The sequence below is a fragment of the Zingiber officinale genome, chromosome 7A (genome assembly GCF_018446385.1).
Source record: "Zingiber officinale cultivar Zhangliang chromosome 7A, Zo_v1.1, whole genome shotgun sequence".
Lineage (NCBI taxonomy): Eukaryota > Viridiplantae > Streptophyta > Magnoliopsida > Zingiberales > Zingiberaceae > Zingiber > Zingiber officinale.
In genome coordinates this window covers 117,373,267-117,381,527 of record NC_055998.1, presented here as the reverse complement: position 1 = coordinate 117,381,527, position 8,261 = coordinate 117,373,267, and positions in this window count along the sequence as shown.

The following is an 8,261-nucleotide window of genomic DNA, read 5'->3' as shown; positions in this document are numbered from 1 at the left end:
TTCATGATTTAAAAGAGAGTTTAAAAATTAAATATTCTCTTTTATAAGTTTCTACAAAAGATTAAGAAAAGATTTGATATCTTTCCTTATTTGTAGATTGAAAGGAGATTTAAATTTTTAGAGATAACTTTCCTTTTTGGAAATCATCCACATGTTTAAAAGAAAGATTTTAATTTATAAAATTTACTTTTTACAAACCACGATGAAGGGAAAAATTATTGGAGAAATTTTTTATAAATTTCTGAAAATAAATTAGGAAGTTTTAATTCTTGTGCTAATTAAAACTCTCCTTATTTTGAGGATTAAAGTGGTCGGCCATGTTATAATGAAAAGAAAATTGTTTTTTTTATTAAATAAAATTTTCTTTTCATGGCAAAAGAATTAAGGAAGTTTTTATTTAAATTCTCTTATTTGCCAAGACCAAGGATTATAAAAGAGGGGTTAGAGGTGCCTTCAAGAGAAGAACTCTATTCTTTTTCTTCCCCTTTTTTCTTCCTTGGTGTGGCCGGCCCTAGAGGGTTTCCTTCTCCTCTTCTCTTCTTCTTTAGTGGTCGGTTTCATCCTTCTCTTGGAGCTTTTGATGGTGGCATGTTCTAGCTAGGAGAAGAAGGAGGAAAGGAGGCTTTGTTTCTAGCATCCCTTGGAGCTTGGTGGTGGTGGCCGAACCTCACATCTCTTGGAGTTTTTGTGGTGGCCGAAACTTGCTTGCAGAAGAAGGACTTGGGTGGTTCTCGTCTCAGAAGATCGTTGTCCACCCAACGTCCGAGATTAGAAGAGGAATACGGTAGAAGATCAAGAGGTTATTTGCTTACAAAGAAAGGTATAACTAGTAATTGTTTTTCCGCATCATACTAGTTTTCTTTGTATAGTTATTTTTGGAAATACCAAACACAAGAGGCATATGATTCTAGAGTTTTCAGATTTGTTTCGAATTTGTGTTTTTTGTTTGTTTTTCGAATTTATGATTCGATTGTTCCTTTTGGTTAAACCTAATGTTATTTTAGGAAATTAAATATTTAATTTCATTAAGAGGTTTTGTCAAGGTAGTGTTGGATGCTCCCATACCCAAGAAGGTCATGTGTCTCACCATGTTTGTCCTGGGAACCAATTTCCGAAATAGATATTTAATTGAATTTTTAACATAGGTGGATTTGGATCAATAGTGTTAAGTTTCGCTTGCGATCCAAATCTAAATCATTAAGAACAGATAATTTAAATTTGGAATCAATGATGTTAAGTTTCGTCTGTGATTCCTAATTTAACTTCTAAAGAACACAATAGGTTGTTTAGAAAAGGTTCGACACTTGTACAAAATTTTTGTACAGTGGAACCGGTACGATCTTCCTAGGACCAACCAATAGGAGCCTCCGAGTGGCAAGTACTAGCAAAGGTGAGCTTCGAGACTAGTGTCCGGGATTCAGCGTCTTTTAATATATGACTAAGGAAGTACACAGGTTGTTCCTCACCCTCGGGCCTTACAAGAGCTCCCGACCGCTTGCCAATAGAGGACAGATTAATCTTAAGGGGCTCCCCAGCGACCGGCTTTGCCAATATGGGTAGCAAGTTGACATAAGACTTGAGCTCTTCAAAGGCCCGATCGCATTCCTCGTCCCACTGGAACTTAGTGGCTTAGCGCAGAATCTTGAGGAAAGGTAAGCTTCGATCAGTCGTCTTGGAGATGAACCTTGACAGCACGGTTATCCGACCGGTGAGGCGCTGAGCTTCCTTCAGATTCCTGGGCGACGGCATATCTTGTAGCGCTTTCACCTTGTTAGGGTTCGCCTCTATGCCCGCTCGGTAACTATATAGCCCAGGAATCGCCCGCTTTTCGCCCCAAACAGACACTTCTGGGATTTAGTTTGATGTCGTACGTCCGGAGGGTCTGGCAAGTCTCCTTGATATCTGCACAGAGATCAGCAGCTCGGCGGGATTTAATTAGGATATCATCGACGTATACCTCCATATTGCGGTCGATCTGCCACCGGAACACTTTGTTCATCATCCTCTGGTAGGTGGCTCTGACATTCTTCAGGTCGAATGACATGACATTATAGCAGTATGTGTCATCCGCTGTGATGAAGCTGACTTTTTCTTGATCCTCTTGGGCGAGCGGCACTTGGTGGTATCCCTAATATGCATTCAGCATGCATATTAACTCAGACCCAGTCGTTGAGTCCACCATTTGATCAATTCTGGGCAAAGGATAAAAGTCCTTCGGGTAGGCTTTGTTCAGGTCTCTGAAATCAATGCAGACCTGCCACTTGTTGCCCGGCTTGGAAACGAGCACCACGTTGGTGAGCCAGCTCGGGAACTACACCTCCCATATATGGCCGGCTTCCAAGAGCTTTTCGACTTCCGCCTGAATAATCACGTTCTACTCGGCACTGAAGTCTCTTTTCCTTTGCTTGACGGGATAAGCGTCTGGTCAGACATGAAGCTTATGCTCTACGACGCTCGGCGAGATGCCTGGTAGTTCATGCGTCGACCACACGAATACGTCATGATTTTGCCGAAGGCATCTGATCAACTCTTCTTTCTACCCCACCTCCAGGTCGGATGTTATGAAAGTGGTGGCCTCTAGCCGACCGAGCTAGATCTGCACTTTCTCCTTTTCTTCATAAACTAAAGTAGGAGTTTTCTCGGTTATTGTGTTTACCTCAAGTCGGGGGTCTTCCGAGCGACAAGAAATAAGAATCACATTGGTCAAATGTCTATATTTATGATAAATGTAGTTGCTCAATTAATTTATATTGTAGATAACATGATGTGTGGTGTCACACATAGAAGATCATGTTATTGGTTCCTTATAAATTATAAACAGTAGCTCACGACCAAGATGGAAAGGAGCAAACCATTGGAAAGTCGTAGTGTAATTAGGTATTAGTTTATCTTAACTATATAATTACACTAGTACATAGAGTGTATTGAGTAGGACCATTTGAGGTGGTTTCTTTTATACCGACTTTATGAAGGAACAAAGACCTCGGTTATTATGGAAATGTGTGCTCTTAATCCTAATATAATAACAAGCACATATATTTGATATTTATTTCTTTAATTTATCAATGGGTGAGATTTAGTTCGATGAATCAATAAGCCCGATAAGTTGGGAAATGATATCACTTATAGTGTGTGTTGTTGATTATAGAAGGAAACTGTGTCCTAGTAATCTAGGTTGAGAATGTCCCCAAGAGGAGCTCATAAGGATTGTCATGTTAAACCCTGCGGTGGACTTAGTCAGGTTACGATGATGAAGTTGGAGTGGTACTACTCTTGAGCTAGATATTATTAAGTGAGTTGTGAATTTACTAATTAGTGGACATTCGATATCTTAAACAGGAGACTAACACACTCATAATAAGAAGGAGCCCAAAATGTAATTTGGGATTGGTGCGGTAGTTCAATAATAGTTCTCTAGTGGAATGAATTATTATTGATAAAATTAAGTTGTGTGTTCGAACACGGGATGTAATTTATCGGAGACCAAACCAATTCCTCCTCTGGTCCCTATCGTAGCCTCTTGTTTGTAGAGTTCTATACCCACCTATACCCACCTTCTATACCCACCAATAGGGGCCGGCCAAGCAAGCTTGGGAACCAAGCTAGGGCAGAGTCTCAAATTGTGGTGGCCTAGCTTGAACCCAAGCTAGTGGGGCGCCAAATTAAATTAAAGGATTTTAATTTTAGTTTTTATTATGTGGAAGAAATAATTTATTAAAGAGAATTAAAATTAAAATATCTCTTGTAAAGATCTTAGATTAAAGAAAGAGATTAGATCTCTTTCCTTATTTATAGATTGGTGAGTTATTTTATTTTCTCTTTAAAAATTATCCACATGTTGAGAAAATTAAAATTATAGAAATTTCCTTTACCAACCATGAAGAGATTTTAAAGAGAAATTTTAAATTTTAAATTTTGGGAAACAAATTAGGAAGTTTTAATTGTTGATTGAAACTTGTCCAATTTGTTCTCCAATGATATTGGCCAATGTAGATTTAATTGGGAAATTTTGTTTTATTTTCTCAATTAAATCATGTCAAGGAAATTAAGGAAATTTTATTGTAATTAAATTTCCTAATTTACTAGGCCAAGGAATATAAAAGAAGGGTGAGGTGCCTTCATGAGACACAACATCTATTATTTCTCTCCTTTGTTCCTTGGTGGCCGGCTATCCTTTTCCTCTCTCCTCTGGGTGGCCGCCTCTCTCCTTGGAGCTCTTGTGGTACGGATACTACTTGGAGAAGAAGAAGAAGAAGGAGAGGAAGCTAGCATCTTGGAGCTTGGTGGTGTTTGATTTTCCTGTAAGCTTCTTCCTTTTGTGGCCGAACCTAGCTAGAGGAGAAGAAGGTGGTTGGTGGTTTCTCATCTGGAAGATCGTTTCCCACACAACGTCCGAGGTTAGAAGAGAATAATGTAGAAGATCAAGAGGTTTTCTACAAGGTATAACTAGTAATTTTCTTTCCGCATCATGCTAGTTATTTATGGAAATAATACCAAATACAAGAGGTTTACGTTCTAGAATTTTGAATATGTTTTTCGATGTTGTGTTCTTTTGTTTTTTCTTTTCCTTGTGATTTGATTATTCTCTTTTGTTAACCTAAAGTTATTTTAGGAAATTAAATATTAGCTTTCCATAAAAGGTTTTGTCTAGTCGGTGGTGGTTGCTCCCATATCCAAGAAGGCCATGTGCCTCGCCACGTCAGTACTGGGAACCAATTATGGAAATTAATATTTAATGGAATTAATAACTTAAGGTGACTTGGGTCGAACGTGTTAAGTTTCGCAGGAGATCCAAGTCAAAACCTAAAAGAACAAATAGATTAAGTTTTGGATCAAACGTGTTAAGTTTCGCAGACGATCCAAAATTTAATTTAAAAGAACACATGGTAGCTAGGAAAAGGTTCAGACCTTTGTACAAAATTTTTGTACAGTGGAACCTATAGGTTTTCCGAGTAGCAACCAATAGTGGGTGGCCGACTGATGAAAGGCACAGAACATAGGAGTCCATACCTTTCCCTTGAGCCTTGATCATTCGGCAGCCACGTGCTGGATGGCATATGGTCTCGCCTTGTAGTGCGGTCGTGCCCCTTCAGCTCGAGACCCTCAAGGTGGTTGATGGCTGGCCGGCGGTCTTCTTTCGGTCAGCGCAGCAGGTTTAGCAGGCGCCTCCTTTCTTCTGGCCGCTTGAGCTTCCTCTATGTTGATGTATTCGCTTGCATTTTTTAGCATCTGGTCGTAGTCGCGCGGTGGCTTCTTGATGAGCGAGCGAAAGAAATCCCCATCCACCAGCCCTTGGGTGAAGGCGTGCATCATGGTCTCGGATGAGACTACAGGGATGTCCAGGGCTCGATGCGTCCAAGGGATGAGGTGACCGTGGAAGAGTACACCGGTGGACGAGAAGAACGTACGCGACGTTCGAGGGATGAGAAACCGGGAAGGAAGGCTGCTCGAGGAGAAGGTCGGAACTTGGGTTCGGGTCAGCCCTATTCCGAATGGCCGAGATCACCCAAGCTAGCGGAGCCGGAGCGGAAGACCCGGACCGAGACGAGTTGAACTGGAGCAGAGGTCCCAGACGAAAAAAATCAACTCTTGTTGACTTTAGGGCTCTGGGCGCCCGGAACCGCCCGGGGCGCCTAGAACCCTTCCGGGCGCCCGGACCGAAGTTTTTGACCAGATCGAGTCAAACGTGATCTGAACATTGGGGGATAAAGTTTTATCCCCCCAGGGCGCCCGACCAGTGCTATAAATATAGCACTACTCTGCATAGTTTAATCAATCAACTTGTAATCCATTTTCTCTGTGCTTTACTATTCTTTTGTGCTGTCAACGTTGTAAGAGGCTATTCATCCCAGAGGAGATCATCAGATAGTGCGTCATCCTTTCTTTGGATTAGCAATCCTCTGATTGCCAACCAAGTAAACTCTTTTATGTCTGCTTTTAATTAGTCTCTGTCTTTTTTTATTACAAGTTCTATTAGTAGTTGAAAATCTGAGAAAGGTTATTTTTTATTTTTTTAGGGCAATTCACCCCTCCCTTCTTGCCGACCTCCAAGGGGACCAACAAGTGGTATCAGAGCAAGGACACTTCAGGAGGACTAACCGCCAATCGAAGCAACAAGATGGCCGGACCAAGCATCGTTCCACCAAAATTCGAGGGGGACTTCGCACAATAGAAGTGTCGTATGGAGGTATTTCTAAAAACTGATTTCGAAATTCGTTTAATAATGAAATACGGTTTTGTAGCTCCTATAAATCAGAATGGAGAAGAAAAAGAGGAGAACCTTTGGACGAAAAAGGAACAGAATGATTATGTAGCGAACAACCAAGCGGAGTATCATTTGCTGAGCGTGCTACCGCCTCAAGAAGTCAGCCGCGTCGGAAGCTACTCGTCGGCCAAAGAGCTCTGGAAAAAATTCCTGGAACTCCACGAAGGCACGTCCGAAGCAAAGCTCGCTAGAAGAGACATCCTCCAGAACAAACTGACGAGCATCCATCTAGAAAAAGGTGAGAAGGTAGCTAATTTATACGCGAAGGTAAAGGAATTGATTACCGGTCTCGAGAACCTCGGTGAAACGGTAACAAACTGGGACACCATACGCTATGCACTCAACGCGTTTCCCAGAACTCTATAATGGGCGTCAATCATCGACGCCTATTGTTAGTGAGAGCCCTAGAGCCAATCATGTGATGATTGTTGTATGGACTCGATATATCATATTCCTATATTTATAAAGGCATTTCTTTATGGTTATTATACTTACTATATGTGCATAATAGACCGATAAGAAGGGTTGTTGAATTGATGATGAGATTATATGAAGAACACTACTCTTAATCATTCTTAGTCAAGTATTAATATTCAGGGACAATGTTAATGCGATGAGACTAGCATGTAGGTCAACTCGATGACTTGATCTCACAAGTCATGGATATAGAGATATCAAGTTGACACATGGGTATGCATTGGAGAATGTATACTGAATGACCCGCCATGAGAAAGTATCATGGATCGTTATATGAGTGTCATATACTTTCTCATGTGACTATTAGTATGACTATCAGTTCTTGGACCTGAAGTCACCATGGTTCCTTACATAAGGAGTTGCATACTTTAGTTTCGTCAAACGTCACCCATAACTGGGTGGACTATAAAGGTGATTACTGGGTATGTAACAAATTATGCGGAGAGATGTGAGTGATATAGATGGGATCTATCCCTCCTATATGACGGGAGTGACATCATGATTCTTAATAAAGTGAGACCACTAAGTGCATGTCCATGCCCAAATGAGTCAATATGAGATATTAAGCTCATTTGTTTAGAGCGAGTCTACTTGGAGTTCAAGATATAGATTGGTTAGAGGATGATACGGTCTATGCCTCAATTGATCAATCTAGATGTCAAGGATAGAAGGACATTGTCACATATTGTGAGAGTCACAATTAGTAGTCACAAAGGTGATGTTGGATCTCAACATTCTTGTAACTTGGGTAGTAATGATGTGTTTCTAGATACCGCTCATTACTTATGTTTCTAAATGGGTTTAAGAGCATTGCCAACGTTACAAGAACCTATAAGGTCACACACAAAGGGCAATTAGATGGAGATTAGGTTCATATGATGGACCAAGAGGATTAGGTTCATATGATGAACCAAATTGGATTAAGAGTAATCCAAATTAGACTAATTGAGTTGGACTCAATTTGATTCATGTGTTGAATGAGTCTAATTTAGACTATGATTCAATGAGTCAATTTAATTCAATGAATAGAGATTCATTAAATTAAATTGGCTTAAATCAAAGGTTAGATTTGATCAACCATGGGAGATAAGAGGTCAAGTTTGACTTGACTTGAGAGGGAAGATGAAGGGCCAAGTTTGACTTGACCAAATGCCACTTCATTGTGACAAGGGCCGACCAATGATGTTGTTCCACATCATCATGACTACATCATTATGTGCCACCTCAGGAGGGAGACCAAGAGCCATGACTCTTGGTATTACATGGAGGTATAAAATCTCTCATGAAGTGGCCGGCCACTTTATGTGGGTGTTACAATTGAGAATTCAAGTGCTCATTCAAGGCTTCTTCTTCCTCTCTTCTTCTCTTCTCTCCCTCTCCTCCATTGCCAAAACCCCTTGAGGTTCTAGCACACTCTAGTGGTTTTCTCCACCTTTTGTCCGTGTATGAATACTTGTAGAGGAGTGTTCACTTGACCTCTAAGGAGATTCGACAATCCTTGGACAAGCGATAATAAGGG